Source organism: Furipterus horrens, unplaced genomic scaffold, assembly GCF_987537825.1.
Source record: "Furipterus horrens unplaced genomic scaffold, mFurHor1.1.pri manual_scaffold_36, whole genome shotgun sequence".
Classification (NCBI taxonomy): Eukaryota; Metazoa; Chordata; class Mammalia; order Chiroptera; family Furipteridae; genus Furipterus; species Furipterus horrens.
Window position 1 is genome coordinate 179,027 of NW_028327206.1, and position 27,746 is coordinate 206,772.

The 27,746-nt window shown below is 38.9% G+C and overlaps 1 pseudogene; it reads right to left on the reverse strand.

Annotated features, from left to right (window-relative positions):
* Positions 1-22,729: 22,729 nt before the first annotated feature.
* On the reverse strand, positions 22,730-23,661 carry LOC149990032 (ADP/ATP translocase 2 pseudogene; annotated as a pseudogene).
* Positions 23,662-27,746: the final 4,085 nt, after the last annotated feature.

Genomic DNA, 27,746 nt, shown 5'->3' on the forward strand with positions numbered 1-27,746 from the left:
CATATTGTTTTTGTGATTAATCACTATGCTTTAATTATGTTCAATTTGTAACAATGAAAATCGTCGGCAGCCGTCCGTCTCGAGAGACGATGGTGTAGCTTCTTCAGAGTCTATCTGCACCGCCAAGAATGGCTGTGCAGTCCGACTCGGGAGTGACATGGTATCTGTCTCCTCCCGTGTTGAATCGACATCTTGCGATGACGCTGAAGCTACAGAGCCTGGGCAGGGTAATATGGAGGGTCTGCTGTTGCCCATGCAGCAGACCCCCCCTCTCTTCGCAGCTGAAGGGTCCAAGGGAAAGACGGAGTCGATACAGCTTGGGTTCAGGTGCGCCGCAGGAGTTGCCGGTGTTGACTACAACGTCAAACCGCCTTAGGGACTCCGGCTCCGGATTTTCTGTCGGGGTTTACTCCCTTAGCCTTTCCCCTGAAGAGGTATGCCGCAAGGCAGCGGAGGTTTTTTGGAGTCAGAGTTTTCCTTCTCTGATGTACCCTGACTGGAAGATCGAACCAGCGACACTTAGCTCGCAGGCCGACGCTCAATCCACTGAGCTAAACCAGCCAGGGCAAAACAATGAAAATACACACTGCATATCAGATATTTACATTATGATTCATAACAGTAGCCAAATTACAGTTATGAAGTAACAGTGAAAATAATTTTATTGTTGGGGGTCACCACAACATGAGGAACTGTATTAAAGGGTCATGGCCATTAGGAAGGTTGAGAACCACTGCTCTCTACAAACAACATAAATTCACTTAGCCTGAGTTTCCTTTTCTTTCAAGTAAGAGGTTTGGATTAGGCTAGTGATTCTTGACTCGGGATAAAGACATTGAACATACCTTTTATAAATGCTGATTTTGACCCAATCTCTGGAGATTGACTTAATTGATCTGGCTGAATCTCTGTAGGTTTAAAAACCACTGGCTTAGTTGACCTCTGAGATGCCTCTAGCTGTCAGATTCTATAATATTGTGGTCCTAGTTCTCCTTTCCATAGCAAACCAGGAGGTGTCATACTATTCCACCTCTCAATTTCTTGTGCTGCTGGTCTGTGCTTAGAGTAGTAATTTTTAAGCTTTAGTGATAAGTAGTGAATAGCTGTTTTAAAATGCTGATTCCTAGTACCCATCCCTTGAAATTCTGATAAAGTCAACCTGGGACATTGCCCAGGAATTTTATATTTTTCACAAGCACTCAGATGATCCTGAGACCATTGATTGAGAACCATACATTAGGAAACACTGTCAAGAACATAATTTGTAACTTCAAGATTGGGTTTTTGGTTGGGGAATCTTTTCCCTTTGACAACAAATGGTGGTGTGGCAGACAAAATCTGAATGTGGTCTCATGAAACGCCCCTTCCTGTTATTCATGGTCTTGTGTGGTTCCCCTCCTTTTGAGGGAGTGCTTCTTACTGATAGGGCAAAGGTGATGGATTGTGATTATGAGTTTGTGATCATGTGATTGCATTACATAAATTTGTAGCTTTGGTCTTACTGGATTCTCTCTCCCCCTAGCTGACTCTAAGGAGGAAAGTAGCTATATTGAGGAATCCCAATTGGCAAGAACTGTGAGCTGGCTCTAGGAGCCGAGAGTAACCTCTGGTCAACAGACCCTTCAGCACTATAGTCACAAGGATTTGAATGCCATCAGCAGTTGTGTAAGCGAGGAGGTGGATCCTTACACAGCCAAACCTCCAGGTGAGGACCCTAAGCTAAGCCATTCCAAGACTGCTGTCCCAGGAAGTGTGAGAAAATAAATGTGTGTTGTTTTAAGTCACTAAGTTTGCAATACTTTAGTTATGTGGCAATAGAAAAAATAGTGTCTTTTTTCGCCTCTCTGGGGCCTGGAACTGTTGTGTAACAATGAGACCAACTTGTAGAGTTCCTGTATAATTTTTAGATATATTTTATTGATTATGTTATTACAGTTGAACTAATTTTTCCCCTTGGCCTCCCTCCACCTGGTACCCCCCCATTCCATCTGTCAATTCCCCCCTTAGTTCATGTTCATAGGACATGCATATAAGTTTTTTAGATATCCCATTTCCTATACTGTTCTTAACACCCCCAGTCTATTTTGTACCTACCAGTCTGCCAACGACGACGACGACGACGAGTTATGCTTCATAATCCCTGAACATTTTCCCATATTCTTCCCCTTTCCTCTCCCAACTAATAACCATCCAAATGATTTCCATATCTATGATTCTGTTTCAGTTCTGCTTGTTTGCTTAGTTTGTTTTTTAGATTCAATTGTTGATAGTTGCAAATTTATTGCCATTTTCATGTTCACAGTTTTGATTTTTTTCTAAAATAAGTCCCTTTAACATTTCATATACTAATGGCTTGGTGATGATGAACTTCTTCAGCTTTACCTTGTCTGGGAAGCAGTTTATCTGCCTTTTCATTCTAAATAATAGCTTTGCTGGAGAGAGCAATCTAGATTGTAAGTCCTTGCTTTTTATCACTTTGAATATTTCTTGCTGGTCCCTGCTAGCCTGCACAGTTTCTTTTGGAAAGTCAGCTAATGGTCTTATGGGAACTTCTTTGTAGGTAACTCTGGTTTTCTCTTGCTGCTTTTAAGGTTCTCTCTTTATCTTTAACCTTTGACATTTTAATTATGATGTGTCTTAGTGTGCTTCTCTTTGCATCCATCTTGTTTGGGACTCTGTGCTTTCTAGACTTGTATGCCTATTTCTTTCACCAAATTAGAAAGTTTTCTTTCATTATTTTTTCAAATAAGTTTTCAAGTTCTTGCTTTTTCTCTTCTACTTCTGGCAATTCTATGACTCGAATGTTGGTACATTTGAAGTTATTCCAGAGGCTCCTTAGCCTATCCTTGTTTTTTGGATTCTTTTTTTTTCTTCTTGCTTTTCTCATTAAATACTTTTTTCTTCCTTATGTTCCAAACCATTGATCTGATTCTTGGCTTCATCTGCACAACTGTTGGTTCTCTGTAAATTTTTCTTTATCTCACTTAGTGTAACCTTCATTTCTGCCTAGGTCTTTTTTATGCTGTTGAAGTACCCAATGAGTTCCTCAAGCATTCTGATAACCAGTGTTTTGAACTCTGCATCTGGTAGGTTGCTTATCTCCATTTTATTTAGTTATTTTTCTGGAGTTTTGTTCTGTTCTTTCATTTGGGCCATATTTCTTTGTCTCCTCATTTTGGCAGCTTCCCTGTGTTTGTTTCTATGCATTAGGTAGAGCTGCTTTGACTTCTTGTCTTAATAGTGTGGCCTGTTATAGAAAAGCACATTGGTAAGTTGAATGGAGCAGAGCCTTATGTGATTGCCTTGGCGGAACAGTCTGTGAGAACCAGGTGTATGGAATCTCAGATATGGTGTCACTGCTTTGTTGCTCTAGGTGGGGGAGGTCTTGGAGAGGGGACAGTGCTGCTGCCTGGCCTCTGGAGTTTTGTTCGGGAGGAAGCTATCCTCTAGCTCTCGCCCTGGTGCCAGGCACTTCATTTTCTCCCTATATGCCACTGTTACCCTTCTAGCTGCTGCCCCTGTGCTGGAGTGAGTCTGTGTAAGTCCTAAGTTCGTTGTGGGCTCTTTAAGGGGAGACTCCTGAGAATCCCACAGTTTCTTCTGCTGCCCCAAGCCCCACTGGTTTTTACAGCCAGAAGTTATAGGGACTTATATTCCTGGCACTGGAATGCTAGGCTAGGTGGTCTGGCATGGGGCTGGATTCCTTTGCTCCCAAGGTATCCCTGGGTGTGGGACTGCCCATCTGAGTCTCCATGCATGTACCTCTCCATGTGTCTTGCCATCTCTGCCCCTCCTACCTGTCTGGATGAATGTGGCTTCTTTAATTCCTTGGTTGTCAGACTTTCATACTGCTTGATTTTCTGACAATTTTGGGTGATAGTTGTTTTGTAGTCTAGTTGTAATCTGTGCTGTAGTTGTGCGAGGCTACCAGCCATGTTTACCTACATCTCCATCTTGACCGGAAGTCACTGAGTTCCTGTATTTAATTGGACCCCTCTTGTAGCAGTGGTATCAGGATGGGGGGTAGTGTCAGCATTAGGTATGGAGAAAAGGATCCATAAGCATGTGAAAAGAAAAAAAATTGAATTTTTATTGCTATGTTTTCTAAAATTATAAAAGGGAATTTAAGTTTTTGGAATATTCAATATATAGACTGACACTTGGTTCAGTTCACATGTCATGTAGCCACAAACTGTGGCAGCAGATGTGGTACTTTTAGAGCTGAGTGGGAAACCACAGGAAGAGTCTTGAAGTGGCCCTCTCAGTCCTCCCTTCCTTCACTTTATTGCACTGTGACATACGACAGTGCATCTAGCTTAAGTAAAATCATCTTCCCTAAAGGACCAGTGGCTTAAAGAGCTTCTTATGAAGCATGTGAGAAACTATAGATAATACTAATAGAACATGCATAAGTGATCTACAAGAAAATGGTAGTGCTTACATTTTTTACTAACATTTTTTATTAGATTAAAAACAATGACAATGTAATTATTAAATACACCATTTGAAATATTATATAATATGCTTTTTTTGAGTTACTTTCCTAGTTTCTTTTTTTCTTTAATTAATTTTTTAGAGAAAAGGGAAGTGAGGGAGAAAGAGAGGGGGAGAAACATCGATGTGTGGTTGCCTCTCACACACCCCCAACCCAGGAATGTGCCCTGACTGGGAATTGAACCAGTGACCTTTGGGTTTGCAGGTTGGTGCTCAATCCACTGAGCCATACCATCTAAGGCACTTTTCTAGCTTCTACGGCCATTAAAATCAAGTATCCAAATAAACTCAAATATTTGAATTGCAGCAACCCAAGAATAAAATGATATGAAAACAAAAAGGTGTTTTGTAGCATTAAAAAGAAGACACGTAATTATTTAATATATTCTTTCACATGATTATCTCACTTCAAATATCTATTCTTGTATGTTTTAAAGTATTTCTATATTTGTAATTTATAAATAAAATATAAACATGGAGGTGAGAGTTCAATCATGTTGGTATCATAAAATACTATAGTAGTATTTAGAGAAATCAAAAAATATTTTATAGCATTATAAAGGAAATAGATTATATAATTACTGAAATATATCTTTATTTCATCTTAATTTTATAATATTTATGTTTCTATTTTGAGTATGTCTTGAAATGTAAATAAATATTAATAGATATACATATTTATAATTATAAATAAATATCTGCATATTAGTGATGAGTGCTTATATATTTTTGCTGCTGGGATAAAAACAATCAATATGTTTGAAGATCTGCTCTAGTGAACCACATACCTGCTTGTGTCTAGATTTGAATGCGGGTTTCTCTGGTTTTCAGACTTATAATTCATCCAAGGGTTTCTCTGGGTTAGCATTGATGCCCATCATTGTGTGTATGTACTGCAGCATGCACAAAAAATAGGAAACAGAAATATGTAATTTAATTATTTACTTACCAAATTCAATTCTTTATTAACTTTATTCCAGTCATTGTGGGGTTTTAGAGAAGGAACTGGACTTCTGCCCCAAGAGAGCTTTTAATGTCATTGTCATTGGAGAGAAAGACATAAACACATGTGTGGTGAAATAAGGATATAAGGTAGTTTGTGATGGAGCCTAGAGCAGCTAAATATTTTGAGGGCTATGGATTACAAACTAGACTTTGGACCTCAGGTAAGTTTTGTACTGCTGTGTTACTTCCCTAGTCCATAAAACTGTTGCATTAACACCTCCCTATATACCTCAAACATCATTGTGAAGTTAAAATAATTAAAAGTTAAGTATTTAATATAAGGTGTACAAATCACAGGAATTATGTTTTGTTTAGAAATCTACATTCTTTTAAAAGCTTTTTTTTTTCTTTTTCTTTTGCTGTAAATGAAAATAAATCCAGGCTTACTCTATTAGAATTTATGCGGAACATTTTATTTAACTTTATATGTAAGATGGATGTGAAAATGGGGAAATAGTCTTCTGCCCATCGCTCAAGCATTACTTAGGTTTCTTTGGTGAATTATTTCTTTTATTTCTTGAAAGAGTAAGGAAAACTCCCCCATCTGTATGTAAATTAATTTATAATACCCATTGTTCTTAAAAATGATTTCCAATGGAAAATATTGAGTATGTAGGAGTTTACTGACCTCTGATGGCCAGACTTAAAACTGCTACTTTTATCAGGGAGCGTTAGATGACAATATAAAGCTCTCTCTAGAAACTGCCCAAGTATATATTGGAAGGCAGTCAAGAATCACTGGCTGAAAAGAGAAGACCACAAGATGTCAACTGGTCAACCTTCCTTTGCCTAAGCAGGCTTTTATCTAAATCATCCTAGGCTCTGTTAAAGTGGTGTAACTCACTTCAATATTGCTTCAGGGTTTAAGTCAGAGTAATGTCAAGGTGTGCGCCAGTTTAATCTACACCTAGAAGTGATTAGAACATTTGAAATATTTTAATCAGAAATCCACACTCCATGAGTGATTAATTAGCATGTGAAAGAATTCAGAAATCCTCATTAGAGAAATGACTGACTGCAGCATTTAAAATATTCCTATCTAAATCTGCAATAGCTTGTTAATTAGCATAAAAGATATCTAAAATGATGTTTCTTTGTATAATTAATGGTTTTTGAGATATGTAGTTGGCTAGAAACATTGTACAGGCATCTTAGCTCTTGTGTGAATAGGGTATAAGGGTCTGGCAATAAATTGTTCATATACAGAGCAGAAATCAGTTCAAATTTTGCCTTCATTATAGTATTCCTGGTAGCAAGGTTGTGAGGGAGGAGAGCCATAGCTCTCACTTCTGATCTTTGGAGGCAAGGAGGGTCACTGAAGAGAAGCTGACAATTGGGAAATGGCAAAATTGCCTTAGACCAATTTGTGGCAAGGCATCCATTTTATTCTTAAAACTTGGCAGAAGAAATGATTACAAAAGCTGCTTTGGTAATTTCTTTCCCTATGTTTTAACTATATTTCATCAAGATATTCCTTTTATATTTTATACCAAATCTCATCTATTATAGTTGACATATGGTTCTACTGAATGTATAGGTAAGAGAAATGAAGTAGTTCCGACCAATATATTTATTTTGGGGGGTGAAATTAGCTTAAAAAAAAAGGTCTATGCTCAAAGACACTTGATGTAGGAAGTAGTTAGAAGGTGGCATTGTTCTCTGCATGGTTAAAGATAGCTGGAAGGTTTTTCAAATACTTTAGTAGACCTATCGGTAGCCTAAAGTGCAGTAATCATTTTTGTGCACAGGAAGCTTGTGCTGTGTTAGTACCACTGTTCTGCCAATTCTCTAGAGCAGCGGTTCTCAACCTGTGGGTCATGACCCTTTTGGGGGTCGAATGACCTTTTCATAGGGGTTGCCTAAGACCATCGGAAAATACATATATAATTACATATTGTTTTTGTGATTAATCACTATGCTTTAGTTATAGTTGGGGGGGTCACCACAACATGAGGAACTGTATTAAAGAGTCACGGCATTAGGAAGGTTGAGAACCTCTGCCCTAGAGGAAGGGAAATAGGTGATAATGAAGTTGAGATGATGTTATTGTTTTAAATGAATGTTATACTTTAAAATGAATTTATACCATATCACCAAAGAAATGGATGTGTACAGCTTTGAAACCTGCATCCGGAACTCCTAAGTTGGCCTGAAGGCCATATGAGGTCTGGCCTCAGGGAATCTCTGGACCTTGCCTCCTGCTCTTTCCTCTCATTTACTTTCTCTGACTCTCTGGTCTCCCTGCTGCTTCCTGAGCTCTCTCATAACACCTCACTCAGGGCCTTGCTGTCGCCATCGCCTGGGATAATCTCCCACCTCTTTGACAGCCCCTCCTTTTCTTCATTCAGATCTCTGCTCAGATGTCATTCAGATAGGTCTGCCCTCACAACCTTAGCTAGAGTATTAGCCTCCATCACTCTCCAGCCTCCTTATTTGCTTCATTCCCTTCACGACACTTACCCTTCAATTATATATCCTTCTGTTTGTAGTCTCTCTCACTAGAAAGTAAACACTATGAAGGCAGAGGATTTTTGCTCTGCTGTCGTGTCTAACTCAGAGAGAGTGATCAATGACTAGTTATTGAATGAATAAATGACTTTTCCCATGTCAATAATCAGCTATCTACATTACTGTTAAGTTTTAAAAATTACAAAATAAAACACAAATGCCATGAATTACACAGAATCTGTATAGCTTTGTAATTCTAGCCACCATTCAGCTCTTCCATGGCCTTATTACAGTCAAGTCCTCTGCCTCCCCATGAAAGCAACCACTGCTCTGACTTTTATAGTAGTACTTCCTTATGTTTCGTTAGAGTTTTAGCACCCACATTTGCATCCCTAGATATTTTAGTTTAGACTTGCCCATGTTTGGGGTTTGATTGTCTTTTAATTTTCTTCTAGTACATATTTACCTTCTATTCCATTGTTTTTCTTATAACTAAATTCTTTGAAGAACTTGGGCTATTTTACCCATAGTTTCCACATTGACTTAGGGCTCCACTGAATGCAGTTTTCAATCAACCAACTACACAGTCTCTTCTAACCACTCCGAACCTTTAACTGGGTACATGCAGTGTGAAATCCCTGTCAGTGCAACCACACAAGAACATTTGGTCTGATCTAAAGGCCTTCTAGCAGCCTTAGAATTCATTTCTACACATGATTTTGACATCATGGTTTCTGCCTGATATCGCAATTAGTTTGGCCTTATCTTCTGGCATCAGAATCTGCACTGCTTTTAAGGCACAGTGAAATCTGAGTTTAGTTATATGTCTGGGGGCAGTAGTGTGCTAGTAAATCAGCTCTCTGAAAGCCTAATTTGTAGCATTTGCCAGTTCCATAGCGTAAATACCATGACTGTTTTCAAACAACCAAACTGAAGTGTCTGTGCTTGGAATTGGGAAGAGATGTGCACAAGCAGCTCTCAGGAGCTATTATGAGCTGGCTCTAGCACACCGTTGTCTGGGAAAATGAGAGGGCAAAAGGAGAGGGACAAGAGGAGAAGTCACCCTCTGGAAAATTAACTTGCTACTATATGACACGAGGTCCTTGCAGAGTCTTTAAGCAATGCAGAAGTAACTGCAGCCAGGAGAAGAGAGACCTCTGTTGCTATGGTAGGCAGCCTTGAAATGGACCTCAATGTTTCCCATCTCTTGGTATTCACACCCTGTTCAATCCCTTTTCATTGTGAGGGGGATGGGTATAGTGACTCACAATAAAATATGGGAAAAGTAATGGAATTTCACTTCTGGTTAGGGTACAAAGAGATCCTGGTTTCTGATTTGGACATCTTTTCTCACTCCTGTTCACCTGCTCTGAGGGCAGCCAGCCGCCACTGTGTGAACCGCCTTTTAGAAAGACCTATGAGGCAAGAAGTCATTATCTCCAGCCAACAGCCAGTGAGAACCTGAAGCTTTCCAATGCCATGTGAGTCCATGTAAGTGAGCTTGGGAATCTTTCACCAGTCGAAATCTGAGATGGCTGCAGCCCCAGCTTCAGGTTGATTGGAGCCTGAGAGAGACCGTGGGGTCAGAAGCACCCAGCTATGTTGACCTCCAGCAGCCATGAGATAATGAGTGTTATTTTCCACCACTGAGTTTTGGGGTAATTTTTTATATGGCAACTGATAACTAATGCTTGGGGAATTCAGAGTCACCTAAATTCATGCAGTGATCCTATTCCAGTTCTTAACCCTCAGTCTTTGCAATCAATATCCAATTTTTCACATAAACAGCCTGATGAGCCGCTGAATGGAAATTAAGTTGTAATTCTGTATCTTCAGAATCATATTCTGATTGATTTTCAGGCACATGAGCCCTGTGGTTTAAGGATGAGATTTGTTTAGAACAGTCAAAGGAGATTCCTGGTTTTCTGACAATGTTTTTTTTTTTTTTAATAATTTATTTTTTATTTTATTTTATTTTTAGAGAGAGGGGAAAGGAGAAAGAGAGGGAGAGAAACATCACTGTGTAGTTGCCTCTCACTTGCGCCCCCAACTGGGGACCTGACGTGCAACCTAGTAATGTGCCCTGACTGGGAATCGAACCAGCGACACTTGGCTCGCAGGCTGATGCTCAATCCACTGAGCCACAGTAGCCAGGTCTGACCATGTTTTAACTAAAAATTAAAAATCTCTAAGTTCTTTAGGACGGTCGTGTTACCCACTCCCACTTTAACTGCCTGGCAGTCTGGTGAAGCCAGGCCTACAATAGGAACATCATTCTGAGAAACCACAGGTGACAATTTAAGAAATAATATAGCTAATGCATGAATAAATGTCTCAGGTTTCATACTCCTAAGATAATCTGTCTTCAGTCCAACCAGATCAGATCATCAAGGACAAATTTCTGTCCGTGAGGGTCTATTCACTGCAACTGCTTTGGGTATCCTGGTTCAGCATAGGAAACAGTAACCAATCTACGTAGTATAAGCAAAAAAAGATATAATATAGGAAATAAGATACTTAAAAAATTTTTAGAAAGGGTCGATGGCATGGAAGTCAGGAGGCACCAGTTGAATGACTGAGTTCAAGTTCACAGTAACATACAGCCTTCTCTCTGCCTCTGAGTTCTGGTAATGACCCCTGTTCACACTCTTTAGGCCTAGCGAGGTGACTGCCACTGCTACTAACTTCGGAGTACTGCTTATCCCTTTTTAATAGTATCTTTATTAAAACTTGACTCAGATATCCCAGTTTGAGTCTCGTAGCTGTTTTCTATTGATTTACAAATTTAATCTTTTAGATATTGTAATATACCAAATTTTCTTTTATATAACAAATATTTTAAATAATAACTATACCAAGACTGAGCATCAATTACAAATTTTTATTCATGAATTTAACATGAAAGTATTAATATTCTCCCCTGGAAGTAAAACATACTTAGCTATGGAGACTGCTACCTGTGGCTACATACATGGTCCCTGCACAACTCTGGGGCAGCATTCATATCAACTACTGCGTAAGAGGAAGACCCTAGAGTTGGGGGTGCACATCCAGCACAATTGCATGTGGTGGACCTGTGCCCATCAAAATATATTTTTACTATTCCCAGAATGTGGAGGTTATCTCTTAAGCAAATTAACGTAAAAAAAAAAAAAAAAAAAAAATCCCAGCACACTGAGGCTGCTGATTGGGAGAGTTTGACTCACTTTTATGTTTGATTTTTCTCCTTGCCACTAACAATATGAGATTTTCTTTTCTTTTCAATTCCATGCTCTCCAGATAGCATGTTCTCATAATTCACATGCCCTGAATTTACAATGAACATTATCTAATTCTTCTGTCTGATTTGAGTCCAAAAATCCCAACGCAGGTTACTTTACCATTTGATTGAATTAAACTAGTTTGTTTATTGCCTGCTTCTCTCAGCTCTTCCTGTCTGGCCAGGCCATGGGCCTTGAGGCTGTCTAAATGCCCCCTGGTTGAATCCTGGATCTCTGTCTGTGTCTGAGAACAGAGTGGCCCTGAAGGAGGGGACACAGCACAAAATGAAGATAAGCTAAAGAGGTAGACAGAGAAATGAACCTTTGAAAAGTGTTCTATTATCACAAGAAAATCTATATTTTATTTTTCAGTTTTACTGATATATAATTAACATAAAATTATAAGATATTTAATGTGTACGTTGTGGCGATTGGATATATGTATACATTGTGAAAGGATTCCCACAGTTAAGTCAACTAACACATCTATCACCTCACATATTTAACTTTTTTGTGTGTGAGAGGAAAGCGAAGATCTACTTTCTTAGTAAATGTCATTTATATAATACAGTGCTATCAACTAAAGCCAGCATGTTTCACATTAGATCCTCAGACCTTACTCATCTTATAGCTGTAAGTTTGTACCCTTTTAACAACCTCTCCCCAGTTCCCTTACTCGCCAGCCTCTGTCACTGCTGTTCTACTCTGCTTCTAAGAATTTGACTTTAAAAATAAAAAGTTCCACATATACGAGATTTTATACAGTATTTGTCTTTGTGTCTGGCTTATTTCACTTAGCATAATGCCCTCAAGGTCCATCCAGGTTGTTGCACATGGCAGGATTTCCTTCTTCCTTATATCTAAATAATTTTCATAATCTTTTTTATCTGTTCATCCATTGATGGGCATGTGGCTTGTTTCCATATCTTAGCTATTATAACTAATGCTGTAATGAACATAGGAGTACAGATCTCTATTCAGTAACCTTTTTTTCTTTCCTTTGAATATATACCTAGAAGTGGAATTGTTGGATCATGCGGTAGTTCTATTTTTAATTGTTTGAGGAAACTCCATACTATTTTCATACTGGCTGCACTAATTTGCATTCCTCCTAACAGTTCACAAGGGTTCCCTTTTCTCCACATCCTCACTGAAAGGTTTTAAACAAGAGACAGACTTGATCTAGTGTGAGTTTTAAAGAGATCTCTCTGGATGAGTTACAAAGAATGAGTTAGAGGGCAAGTGTGCACGGAGGGAGATGAGTTGAAAGCCTATTGCCAGGTCTAGATAGAGATGGACTGCCTTGGATTAGTGACTATGAAAATAGAGACAGGTGGATGATTGCAGAAGGATTTTGCAAATAAAATTTATGAGACTTGGTAGTGACTATATTTAGGGAGTAAGGAAATGGGAGATATACAGGAAGATTGCTGGAGACAGCTGACATTTACTGAGATGGGGCACAATGGTGGTAGGGGTGTTGAGGAAGGGGAGGGAGAGACGAGGGAGCAAGGAAAGACCACAAGTTCAACCTGAAGTGTTTGCAATAAAGTTATTCAAATGATGATGTTGAACAAACATTAGATGTATGGTTTGAGAGGTTGCTAATGGTAACTGGAGTAGACATAGAGTACTTAATTTTTTAAAAAAATGTAGTCTTTAATGAATGGGGGTTGAATGGAAAAATGTTAAAATATAAGGTAAAAAAAACCCAACTGGTCTATCCATACATGCTACATACATTAAAAGGATATTTATCAAGGGCTTTGCTTATAGCAGATATTCTAGGTTTTAAGTAAAATGATAAATTAGGTAAAGTCCCTACTCTCAAAATTTCTGATCTCAGTAGGAATAAATTGAGAATGTTGAGATTAAATGGCCAATGCTACTTTCAGAAAGAAATAAACAGAGTCAAATTTGGTTTTATTTTATTTTTTTAGACATTTCACATTTTGCTTTTTCCATTATTTTGTTGAACTTTTTCTAAGTGCTCTGTTGGCTACTATTTAAGTTTGCTTATTAATTTCCATCAGGTATTTGTATATCTAGAAATGCTAATTGATAGAGTATTCTTTCATATATTCTTCCTTGAACATTATTAGCATTAAAGCCACCTAACAATACAATATACAAATGATACACTATAGAACTGTACACTTGAAACCTATGTAATTTTATTAACCAATGTCATCCCAATGAATTAAATAAAAATTTTTAAAAAGCCTAAAAATAAAAGCTACCTAAATATTACTCACTGGATTAAGAAATATGTCGCAAGGAGAAGATTTTTTCTGGGTATGCGTGTGAAAAAACTTTATAACCCAAAATATATTACTGAAATATTCTTCATATAGTAGTTTTACAAATATAATTTTAAAATATTCAGTAAGGTGTGATGGAAGCAAAAAGAACACAGCTTGGATGAGCTCAGGACGTGCTGTGCCAGACAAGAAGCTGGGAGGGAAGAGGTAGCTGAAGGGGGGCCTGGTGACTTGTGTGGAACTGCTCAAGCTGATAACAGAATATCAGAATGCTCTAGGCTGGTTTGCAGCAAAGTGGAAATGGAAGAATAGGTGTTCCTAGACCTCCAAGGAATGTTCATTCCATTTTCTTAAATTACATGCTTCTTTAAAGATTTCAGAAGGAAACCATGAAATGAGGACACTAAAGAAGCATTAACTTCTGGAGATTACTGTTAAATAACATCTTTATCCCATATTAATAATCTAACCACAATGTTTGTCAAATATCCCAAAGATCTACTTTAGAAATATCCAGAACTTCTGCTCAAGATGGAAGTGTGGGTAAATGCAGAACTGCATCTGCCCACAACTACATTAAAATTACAACTAAACTATAAAACAACCTCTTTTAGAACTGTCTGAAATCTAGCTGAATGGAAGTTCTACAACTAAGGTTTTAAATAAGAAGCCACATTGAGACTGGGAAGAGGCTCAGAGATGCAGAATGGGCTGGTCCCACACCTACGTGTGGTGGATAAAAACTGGGAGGGATATCTTGGCTGTGGAGAACCCCCTGAGGAGTGAGGGGTTCCACCCAGCCCCACGCCAGGCCCCTAGCTCAGAGTTCTGATGCCAGGAAGAGAAGTCCCCATCACTTCTGCTGTGAAAACTAGTAGTGAGTATGGCTGAATAAGATGGAGGAGGGCTTCTGAAGTCCCAGGTGATACTCTTAAATGGCCTATGCCCAGACTTACCTGGACTCACTTGCTCTGAGCTCCAGCACTGGGGTAGCATCTTGAAAGGCACAAGGAACTTATGGAAGGAACTGAATTACCTGGCATCAAAGTGAGAGCTGGGGGACAGCTTTATCCCAGACAGAAGTGCTGGCAGAGGCCATTATTCCTTTTCTGAGCCCTCCTACTCCAAATCAGCAGGTGGGTTCTATATCTGAGACTACATCAACCTGGCTCAGACTATTCATCTCACCCTGCTGATTCTTTGAGACTCCACCCCACCCAGTTTGCAGGCCCATTCAAACTGTTTCCAGTGGCTGTCCCATATAAATTACCTGTCTTGGCTCATGCTTCAGACTTTTCTAAAATCTCTCAAACAACCAGCATCTGGCCTCAGTATGCCCTGTACCCCTTGCTAAGTGGTCCCAGGACCAGCACTAGCAACAGCTGGCCTTGGTTTGCAGCTTGGCCTCTCCTGGACACGATCAAGCCCAGCACAAGTAGAAGCCATCTGCAGAGTGCTTAGTAGCTCATACTAGGTGGCCCCAAGTAGAACACAGGTGGTGGCTGACCTTGGCCTGAAACTCTCAGGAGGCCCCAGAGCCAGCACACCTAGTGGACAGTTTCAGGCCACATCAAAGCACCACCCAACAACCTCCAGAGCAACACACACAAAGGCCTGACTCAGCAGGCACCAGAATCCCACTGAAGTAAGTCCTGCTTTGTGGGGTGATACTCTATGGTGGTTGGTGGTCACAGCCAGTCAGGCTCTCAGGAGTATGAGTGGAATCTAGACATTAGTGTGATAATACGCAGATTAAATACAGAAGAGGTAAGAATCCAGCTGTCTATTAAGCCAGACACTAACGAGATTTACAAATGTACAATGATGTAACTCTTCTACTAAATTGTTTTTGTTTTGGAAAACATGGTTGGTTTTCATTAAAAATGTTTACATATTTATTTGTAAATATATTTATAAAGTTTTTAAATTGTTCAGTTTTAATTTCTAATATAGCAAACATGATTTATATATAGCTGACTAACACAAAAGCTCTTCAGATCAGCTTGAGAACTAATACTAGTATAAGAACAGAAACTAAAAAAATTTTATCCTTTTTTATAATTAAATTTTAATGCAGATTTTCTTTATTCTAACTGGTTCATATCTACACATACATGATTTTAAACAAGAAGATGTTGGCTTGGGGTTGGACAAACAGTCCAGTTACTGTGGGTGACTTTGAATTTTTGTATCAAAAGCAAACTGCAAGCCTCAGTATAAATAATCCAGCCACCATAAAGTGTGTCTAATTTAACAATGCTTTAGCTTGTGCACAGAGAAATGACTAATGAGCATGTGCCTTATGAATATACTAAAACCAGAAAAAACTACAAAGGAAAGAAAGTGAGGAAGAGAAAAAAAAAGCTGAACAGGTGAGCGGGCCGAGAAAACTGTTAATGTTCTGAAACTTCAATAGGTTTCTGAACTCAGTATCCACAAGACTTCCCATTGCTAGCCACTCATTCAGATATACCAAGAAATCTACTTTTTCCAGTAGAATCTGTTCCTACTGTTGACCTCCAACTAAGAGACAGAAACCTAGATGTATTTTTTTCCCTGTTCACCACGGGGCAAGTCCACATACAAAGAATACCAGGCAATGCCTCCAACAAACACTTATTGAGCAGACAGATGTCTGAAATGTATAAGTACTGTGATAACTGTTGTATTCCCAGGAGTTGAGCACATAATTTGATATCAGCCTATAAAATAAGGGTAATCTTTCCTTCATTTGAAATTAAGAGAACTATAGTATATTATGTCCCCATTATATCAGGCTTATATATTTGAGTATCAATGTATATGGATTTATATTAAGTATTGGAGGAATTCAAGTGTGTATAATAATGTTCACACTCTCAAGACTATTGATTAAAAGTTAAAACAATTAAATAAAAATTAGATATCAATGATTATCTATCAAATGCACGACAGCCAATGAGTGCCATTAGCTCTGGAGAAAGACAGAATCATTGGGCAGTTCTTCAGAGTAGGGTCTTAAATTAGTTCTTAAGGGTCATTTTTCTACAACTCATTATGTAATCCCAAATACAAAAAAGAAACAATAATATTTCTTAAATCAGTAATCCTGGCTCACCAAAACACTACTTAGGTGAATTACTTTAAAATAAAGTACATAATCTCAAAACTATTTTCAATTTTAACACTGATCTTTCCAAATCATTAAATAATGTTACTAGAAATACTAGAAAAGTACAATTTGAACATTTTTCCCCTAGAAAAATGTCACTTTTCAAATTAAGTCTTAATGAAGATTTATCCACAAGGATACTCATCCCAGGACTGTTCTTAATAGTAAAATAATTGGTTGCCACCAATGGAAAAAAAAAAAAAGTATGTTAAAACCATAAATGAAATACAGCACTGTTATTGAAAATGACAAAGTACAATATTTATTTACATAGAAAGATAGTCACACCATTTAAAGTGAAAAAACTACTAATCAGTATGCAGAATTATTCCATTTTGTAAATAAATACAAATGTACTTAGAGCTACATGCAAATTACCAGTTGAAGCTAATTATGAGTGAAAGAATTTATGGATAATGTGTATGTTCTTCATAGTACTTATGAGAATTTGAAAGGGCCTATAATGAACCCATCAATTCTGCAATGAGAAAATATATATATCATTTTAAAAATTAATTCTATGTTCCTGACTAATCAATGCCTGCCTTCACCTTGATAAATCTGTAGACACTTAAAAATGTCTTAAAGTTCTTCTCACAGTCAATGATTGATATAAATTTTTACACGATAAACTTTTGCCCAAGAGTCAAAAATCTGCTAGAAAAAGAATATTCTCAGCACAAGTTTAATTAAATTTGCAGCTGACAAGCAAGAGATCTCTCAGGCAACTAGCAGCACTGTGTGAGCCAAGAAAATAAGTTTTTCAATAGGAAAAGGACGTTGGGGACTTTGAAGTAATGTGCTCAAGGAAGGTGTTACACATTTGAATCCCTAACAGAATGATTTTGACAGGAATCTGAGCACACCTGGTTGGAAACTCAGAGATGATGCTAAAGCCAAGAGTACTGGCAGTGTTTCAACTTGTGGTCCAGACTCTGGGAAGCAACAGGAGACCCGAGCTATTTTAAATACTGAAGGGAAAAAAGGGCTAATGAAAAATAGATTGTGGGCAATCAGGATTCACACCTTTATGGAAACAAAGGTTAATCCTGCTATACTGGCTGAAATGTTAGTTCAATCACCATACCCACCCTTCCTGCTGACTAGAAGATACTATGTGTCTGGTTCAAAAAATATATTTAAGGAGGCAACTTAATACTTATTCTATAGTTTGCTAGACAAAATCTTTCACCTGGGACCCATTTAAGAAAAATAAATTTAAAAATAAAAGGGTCCATGTCAGTGAGAAGGTTGGGAGTGAGGGCTGCTCCCAGCTGCACAGAGACCTGCCACCAGGTGATGCCTGTGAGGCTGGCCAGGCAGCAGGCAGGGCTTCAGGTGGTGTTCGAGGTGGGAAAGGCCCAGTGTGGCCAGATGGCCTCTGTCAGCGCTGACCTGATGACCTGGGGGCACCGGGAGAGGAGAGGCAAGGCTTCAACTATGGGCCCATGCAATTCCCATCTGAGCACCTAGATATTTTAAAAAATAAACACCAGCTGCTATAGTCCAAGTTGCCAATTCTTCTCTTCCCATTTGCTGCTGCCCTGAATCACCAGCCCAGCTTGGACACCTGGCCCTTGACAACAGGGCAGCACGCCCCCATCAGGAAAAAGCACAGGGAAGGTTGCCAAGAGGCCGTCGGATCTGGCTCTCTAAACCCACTTCCCAGGGTGACCGTGGTCCTAAAAGGCCGAAACAATTGCTATTTTCCCCCCAAACATATACTTTAGCGTTCAATTCCATAGGCTATTTATTTGCAACAAAATATTGTAGCTATTTCCTTGTATCTTAAGGAAAAAATAAAACAAAAACCCTCTAAATAGTTCTTTCAATAGTAATACCAACTTGGTTCCCTCCCTCCCCTCACATCCTCTAATGGGCTATTTTATAGTCACTGTACCTTAAATTTGCTTCCTACTAAACATTTATTTTGTCTTTTATTTTTGCCGGCTGTGTGTGTTCTAAATATAATCTGTCAATGCTCACCTCAAAAAGGCACAGAATAACTATTAGTATACCACAGCCAACTACCTAAATATAGTAACTCAGTAATCCACAGCATTTTTATTAAATGAAACAAATTAACATTAGATTTTTTTTTTCTCCCTGTAATTACATGAAAAAGGTGATATGGCAAAGAGGTGCCATTTTTTTAATAGCGTAAATGTCTACTTGTCAACTCCCTGAAAAGACAATGAGTACACAAACCACTTTGGTCCTCTCAGGTTGGCAAATTGACTCTCTACGCTCATAGCCCTGTGCTGATTAATCACAATGCCCATCCAGCAAGCATCCACTAGGCCAGCAAGTCGCTGATGACACAAGACAGTCACTAAGAGCCTGAGGACCAGCAAACAAATGCTATACTGGTATTGCTAGCCTTCCTTGTTGGCCTCCGCAGTTCACTCAATTGAAAAATTCCCTTGAAACTTAAAAAACTTCATTCTGCTTAAGTCAAGTAAAAACTTAGGTAACAGAACTCCCAACGTAAATTTCAAAAGGGGCTCTCCCAAAAAAACCTGATTCATAATTTGAGCCCCATCATTTGGAATTCCTAAGTATATTTCCTCACTTCTAAGTACTTATAGTAAAACACATGATCTATTTATTAACTTTAGAAAAACAACACTACAGCCGTGGCTGGTGTGGCTCAGTGGATTGAGCACCAACTGCAAATGAAAGGTTGCAGGTTTGATTTCTGATCAGGGCACATGCCTGCGTTGTAGGCCGGGTCCCCAGTTGGGTGCATGTGAGAGGCAGCCAGACAACCAATGTTTCTCTCCCTCTCTTCCTCCTTTCTCCTTTCTCTAAAACTAACTAAATAAAATAAATAAATAAAAATTAAAAAAAGAAAACACCACTACAAAAAAATGTAGATTGGTGTTAAGACTTACAGGGTTCCAAAAACATTAAAATATTTTTAAAAGCACTTTGAAGATAAGAAAAAAATGGTAATTTTGAAAAGATCTGGACTATTTAGGAAGTGCACATATACTAAGAAAATTAAGTATAATTAACAAAGTCTATTATACTCAACAGAACTACAATTGACTCTTGAACGTTGTGGGGGTTAGGACCACCAACCCGAGTACAGTTGAAAATCCATATATAATATTTGATTCTCCCCGAAACTCAACTCCAGTTGTCCCTTAGCATCCATGGGGGAGTGGTTCCAGAATCCCACCCTCCCCTACAGATACTAAAATCCATGAATGCTCAAGTCCCTTATATAAAAAGATACAGATCAACGAATGCAGTCAGCCCCCTGCATTTGTAGACTCCCAATCACAGGTCAAAACGATATAGGCATTTACTGAAAAAATATATGTCTGCACAAAGTGGACCTGCGCCGTTCAAACTTTAGTTTTTCAAGGGTTAACCGTATTTTAAGAGCTTTGAAAAGAATCCTTTTATAAAAACCTGATGTGCTAATATGCCCTTGTCCAATTTAAAGCCACCTGGAGATTAAGCCTTATTAGTTTCCTTTAAGTAACAAAATACATTACACTCTCTTCTGTGACCTTTTGTTTATAGGGATACAATGTGTTTTCATTAATGAATAAACTGACACAATGGTCAGGTTCAATGACTACTCCAAGATGATCACCAGGATATGCGATTCTCAAGTAACTGAGGTTCTCACTGGGCCTTAGTTTTTCTTTAATTAAACATGGATAAAAGATCCTTATATTTAAGTGTACATGGTAGGGCCTTAATAATCATTCAGAGCTCTACAGATGTAAATGGGTAGTATCTTTATGCTCTACATTAGGGAGCATAAAGTCCACTTGGAGAGAAAATACAGGTTAAGTATTTAAATTTTACAACCATTTAGAAAAAACTAAGTCAGAAAGAATATAGCAAAGAAAACATTAAGGATTCACATTCCAGAAGACCCAACTAATCTGACCACACCAGAAAAAGAGCAATTAAGAAGGTATTGTGATTTCCCTGAGGCTCCTAGTAGACAATACCTGCTTGGAAATAAGGAAAATACAAAACAATGGTGTCTTCTCTTCATTTGTCAAAAACTTTCCAGACAACACATTTTGATGTCTTGAGTAAACTAAGTACTCCTCAGACGGTACTGAACTGAATGGCTACCAGCAGAAAGGAGGAGTTGTTACAGAAACAGGAGAGTCCAAAAACAAACCCCAGAGTTTGCGGCTGGGAGATAGGCAGCAGGAAGCAGCTTTCAGGATGCCCTTGCATGCCTGGAGCTAGTGGCTGGATACATTGTTGCAAAGATCCGCTTTACTTCCAAGACTCAGGAAGATGGGAGGGATCTTGAACTGTGGGCTGGTACGGAAGAAGCAGACAGACCCTACGTAGGGTTCTGTGAATGGTCAGGACGGTTTGCAACACCCACTGCGTGTGAGGACGCAGGGAAAGAGAGGAGGCAGGGAGGAAGAGAGAAGCAGCTGCAGACAGATTTTGGGCTGGCTCTGGCTCTAGGAGGCTCTCTCTCTCAGGCTCTCTCTGGCCCTCATGCCCTCACTCTCTGGCTCTTGTGGGCTCCCTCCATCTGGCTTGGAGAAGGAATCTCCAGGCTGCTTTAAGAAGAGGCTCTTGCCAGGCTGCTTGGAGAAGGAGAGGAGATCCATGCGGTTTGCAGGAAGAAGGCAGTTTACAAGGAGGCTGAGAATCCAGGAGGTCCTGCATTGAGAGCTGGAGGGCACCACAGCACAGAAAGGACCTCCCCAATCAGAACTGAGTGATTGGCAGCTGCTGGTAAAGCTGAACTGTGCCTAGGAAGTAGGGAAACAGTGTTTCTGACCTTCCTAAGACTGGCCAGGTCTGGGAGGGGGAGGCAGGACTATGTATAAATAAACAATTCTTTTTCTTTTCACCAAACTCTGGTATTCAGAGTTATAATTCTGGCGGCGGGCGATCGGGCCCCTAACTAAACAGCCCGTGGGTTCTGTTTCAATCGAAGCAGCCCAAGGGTTCTGTTACAGAGTGACTCAAGTTTTACACAAATTTCTTACTGATGTAATTAAACAGGAGCACAGAAAACTTCCACTTTTATATTTGACCCCATGTAAAGCTCTCAGTTATGTGAATGCTAGGTTATGAAAAGTGTAGGGACTGAGTGAGCATTTGCAGGGCGTCAATGCTGTAAAAGTTAAATCTTGGGTGGGAACTCAATTGTTTGGTGGTTTTTTCAACTGAAAGTCAAAGCTACTCAAACTAATTTTTAATTTACTATGGAAAAATAACTTAATAGAATAAATCAAAGCCATTGGACTAAAATAAACATATACTTAAAAATAACAAGACTATCTCCCTGGTTGAGTAGCTCATTTGGTTGGAGCGTCATTCCAATACACCAAGGTTGTGGGGTCCATCCCCAGTCAGGACACATACAAAAAGCAACCAGTGAATGCATATAAATGGGTGGAATGGAAAATTGATGTCTGTCTCTGTCTGTCTGTCTGTCTCTCTTCTGTCTCATCAAAAAGAAAGAAAAAAAATATTAACAAGACTGTATTGATAGGCAAATGATTAAGCAAATACAGCAAAATGTGCATCACACAATCTAAATGGTGGACATACACATGCTCAGTATACAATGATTTCAACTTTTCTGCATGTTTGAAAATTTTCATAGTAAAGCACTGGGGGAAAATAATTCAAAATTGTAATCACAATAAAAGAGATTGCAGGAACTCCTGGGGAAAAAAATATCTTGGCCTGAAAGAAAACTAGTTCTTAGCTTAACTCCAGGAACTCCCAGAATTTTAAACTGAAAAGTGCCTTGGGAATCCACTAGGGCAGATAAATACATGATTTTATGGCTTTCTGAAAAATTAGAAAAACAGGAGCAGTATTACAGCAATTTTTAAAAATATTTCAGGTATTTTTTATTTCTTCAAATTTGTCATTTATCAGGAGTGACTGAAATAAAAAATGTAATTTGAGTCCCACCATCACCATGGAAATGGCTTCAAGAGAAAACTAGTCAGATGAATATTACTGCTCCCCATTTTCAACCAGTAAAAAGTTGCCATTGATAAACAGACAGCCAACAGTCTGTCGAGAATGCTCAAGATATGTTACATAATACAACATGCCTGTTCAAGGGGGAGGGGGAAAGACTACAAAATAACTTATGTGAACTTCTTGATTTCATCATACAAGACAAGCACAAAAGCACCACCCACGCCTCTGAGAACATTGGACCATGCACCCTTGAAAAAGGCTTTGCCTCCTTCATCACGAGCAGTTTTCCTCCAGCAGTCGAGTGTGCCAGTGTACATGATATCAGTTCCTTTGCGCCCTGGCTGCATCATCATGCAGCGACGAACAGTGTCAAATGGATAGGAAGTCAACCCAGCCACCGCTGTGACGGACTGTGCGATCATCCAGCTGACGAAGATGTGAGTATTCTTGGGATCTGGAAGCATTCCCTTTGCAGTGTCATAGATACCAAAGTAGGCAGCTCGATAGATGATAATACCCTGCACAGACACATTAAAGCCTTGGTACAGGCCCTTAATCCCATTAGATTTGTAGATCTTAATCAGGCAGTCACCGAGGCCTTTGAATTCCCTTTCAGCTCCAGCTTTGCCCACATCAGCTGCTAGACGGGTACGGGCAAAATCAAGAGGATATGCAAAACACAAAGAGGTGGCCCTAGCGGCACCACCCGATGCCAGATTTCCTGCAAAGTACCGCCCAAACTGGGTTCTCTTGTCCACATCACCCAGAAGATCTGCTTGTATTTATCTTTGAAGGCAAAGTTGAGAGCCTGGGTGGGGAAGTATCTGATGACATTGGCCAGGTTACCACGCCAGAAGGACAGGACTCCCTGCTCCTTGGGGATACGAACCACGCAGTCTATAATGCCCTTGTATTGCTTATCTGCGGTGATTTGCTTGCTGGCATGCTGCACCTGCAGCAGCAGCTTGACCCGCCTGATGGGCGCTACCGCTGTCTCGGAGATGGCCGCCGCCACTCCACCTGCCAGGAAGTCCTTGGCAAAGGACACAGCAGCATCTGTCATGTTGAAGGAAAGAAGGAGCGGGAGAACGCATAACTAGGTTCGGAACCGGATGGGACTCCGGAGCTGTAGATATTACAGCATTTTTTAAAAACTGAAAACTTCTTTTTGCATCTACACTGGTTTTAATGTTGGTGGGTGGTAAATAATAGATTTGCTTTTTTGTCAGAACTTAAGAAGTCAAATCTAATCATCTTAGATATGTAATCAATTGCCTCACCTTCTACCTTTGATGTCTAAGTCGTTAACCTGCCTCAGTAAGAATTCCCCTACCTGTGAAGTCTCCTCTCAGTAATTTTCTGTCCATTGACCTCCTTACTCTACTCATTGACAATAAATTCCCATCTGTCTTTGCTGAATTTGGAGTTGAGTCTAAACTCTCTCCCCTCTTACAATGTCCCTATTGCAAACAGTCTTCAATAAAGTCTTTTTTACTATTTTAACAAGTGTCAGAGTAATTTTTTCTTTACTCATACCCTTATACAGGTACAGAGAACTTGGCAGCTAGTCACAGTCTTTGCTGGTGAGAACTGCTTGCTTCCTTACTGTCAATTAAAAAGGCTCCAAATACTGATTTTTGTAATTGCTCAGAAGCATTAAAGACAATGGAGACAAAAACCACCCTCCCACCACCACCCAGTGCTGGTCTCTTTTAACCTCAATAGTTCATGATTTCATTTCAATTTAATTTCAAAAATGGCACGAAAGCCCTGAATGGCGTGGCTCAGTTGGTTGGGCATTGTCTCGCAAAATGAAAGGTCACCAGTTCAATTCCCAGTCAGGACACTGCTTAGGTTTCAGGTTCAGTCCCCTTTTGGGGAGTGTATCAGAGGCAACTCATTGATGCTTCTCTCTCACATGGATGTTTCCCTCTCTTTCTCCCTCCTTTCCCCTCTCTCTTAAAAAAATATATATATATACTAAAGTGAGAAAAACTATTGTACACAATTTTCTTGAGGATGATGACTATGCCATATTATGGACCCAGCATGGGACCAATGCCTGACACATTAGAGTAGGAACACAATGGCTTCACTGGTTGAATGAGAGAACTAACAAAAGCAGATGCATGTTTATTACCTGAAAGAAAACAGCATAAATTCAATGGGGAAATATATCAATCCTCTGTTCAAGCTAGACAAATAAAACTATAAAGGCACTTGGTTTTTAATTTTTACCAAACATCAAGAATTAAAGATATTTTCCTTTAAAAATAATTTGTCCTATCTTCTCAAAGTCTTCCAAAAAAGAGGAGGGAATACTTTCAAACTCGTTTTAGGAAGCCAGATTACCCTGATACCAAAACCACACAAGGACAGCTCAAGACAGGCCAACATCTTTGATTAATATAAATGCAAAATTAAAAGAATTATACATCATTAAGTGGGATTTATTCCAAGGATGCAAGGATGGTTTGACACACACCAATCAATGTGACATGCTGCATTAATGAAGATAAAAAGCATATAACCATCTTGATGCAGAAAAAGCACTTGACAAAATTGAACACACAAGCCCTGGCTGGTGCAGCTCAGTGGATTGAGTGCTGGCCTGCAAACCAAAAGGTTGCCATTTCAATGCCCGGTCAGGGCACATGCCTGGGTTGAGGGTCAGGTCCTCAGTTGGGAATGTGTGAGAAGCAATTGATGGATTTATCTCTAGCACATCGATGTTTCTCTCCCTCTCTTTCCCCCTTCCCTCCCTTCCCTCTAAAAATAAACAGATAAAATCATTTTACAAAATTAACTCAAAATAGATCAAGACTTTACCATAAAACTCAAAACCCATACAACTCCTAGAGAAAACATAGGCTCCTTGACAGCAGTCTTGGAAATGATTTTTTTGGCTTTGACACCAAAGGAAAGGCAACACAAGTAAATATAAGCAAAATGGGACTACATCAAACTAAAAAAACTTCTGCACAACAAAAGAAACCACCAAATAATGAAAATGCAACCTACCAAATAGAAGAAAATATTTGCAAACCATATATCTGATAAGGGGTTAACATCCAAAATATAAAAGAACTTATATAATTCAACAGTAAAATGACAATCTCATTTTTTAAATGAGCAGAGGATTTAAATAGACATTTTTCCAAAGAAGATATATTGAAGGCCAAGGTACTTGGAAAGGTGCTCGACATCACTAATAAAAAGGAAAATGCAAATCAAAACCACAATGAAATATGACCTCACACCTGTTCGAATAACTATTATCTAAAAGACAAGAGATAACAATTGTGGATGAGGATGTGGAAAGTCCAGTATGGAGGTTCCTCAAAAAATAAAGCTAGAACTGTATGATCCAGCAATTCCACTTCCAGGTATTTAGCCAAAGGAAATTAAAACAATGACTCAGAAAGATATCTACACCCCCATGGTCACTGCAGCATTATTTACAATAGCCAAGTCATGGAAACAGCCCAAACCCATCAGTGGATGAATGGATAAAGACCTATATACACATGCATACACACATATATTCATACATATATATACATGAATCTATATTAAATGGAGTATTTTTCAACCATAAAAAATAAGGAAATCCTGCCACTTGCAACAATATGGATGGGCCTTGAAGGCATTATATAAGTGAAATATGTCAGGCTGGGAAAGACAAATACCATATGTCACTTATATATGGAACCTAAAAAGAAAAGAAAAACAAACAAAACCTGAAGTCATACAAAGAACAGATTAGTGGTTGTAAGGAAAGGGAGGGGTTGGAGGTAGGGGGAAAAATGGGCGAAGATGGTCGAAAGTGTACATTTCCAGTTATAAAGTCACTAAGTCTGGTGACTATAGTTAATAATCCTGTATTGCATATTTGAAAGTTGGAAAGAGGAAATCTTAAAAGTTCTCATCACAAGAAAAAACATTTTGTAACTATGTATGTTATGGGTGTTGGGTGTTAACTAGATTTACTGTGGTGATTATTTCACAATATATACAAATGTCAAATCATTACGTTGTACACCTGAAACTATTGTTATATGTCAATTATATCTCAATGAAAAATTATCTTCAATACTATATTTTTTAGAAAATATTCTGGTATCAGTCAGTTTTAAATTATTAATTGGTATTGTTGTGACAATAATGAGGAAGCACTTTGTGGTAGGGCAGTATCAGAGGTAACTGTCTACCTAACTGGGGAAAAAACAGAATAAAAACAACCCCTCAGATTAGCTAAATCCTCTGCCTGAAGCACCGCTAGTCTTTGTGGGAAGCTGATGCATTTTCCCATGAAAAAGGACAGCCCAAGAAATTCATCCTAGAGGGGATGACTTCATTATACTGTTAAATTTGAAAAACGGAGAATTTAGTCACTTACTTTATGGTAAAAAAAATTAGTAATGCCTGCAGGTTACCAGAAAGGTTAGAGACTTAGGCTAGGCGACTTTGGACTTCAGTGCTACCGACGGCTCTGTTAAATGAGACAATACCCCCACCCCATTTCCTTTTCATTTTTGCACAACAATAAGTGGAGAACCTGGAAGTTCTTCAGTTGCAAAAATCAAACAGGAAGTTCTCAGGCAGGAGCTCTGCTAAGGGGTGTCAGAGGGCTGGCTGGGTGTGCTAGATAGAAGAGGTTAAAAGGGAAAAACAAAAGCCAGGGGATTTCTGAGCTCTGCAGCAAGAGAGAAATAGTGGTTTCTCTGTCACCATTACAGCACAGGAAAGCAATGCAATTTATGAGTAATTGCTAATTAGTGCCATTGACAGAAGACGAACAGCTTATAGATTCCAAAATAAATCTAAATACTTATGGGCTGTTTGCAGGATTTAAATAAGGCTATTCCATCCAAAATTTCATAATTTTGAGCTTTGCAAGACACAGAGCGTATGAAATGTACATTTAATAGGAACTCTCAAGGTACCCTTTCTTTCCCTTTTTTTTTTTTGTACCCATGTGCAGGCACTTTTATAAGAAAGGTACTAAAAGTAAAAATAAAAGAATTGCATAGTTACAGCTATTGCCTAAGTAAAATTATACTATAATTATTATTCTTTCTATACAAGCAAAGGAATTTACCACTAACAGAGACTTGAACATGATACTTTCACACACAGAGTCCTGCACATTCTCTGGCATTCTCTACTGTCATGGTTTCAAAC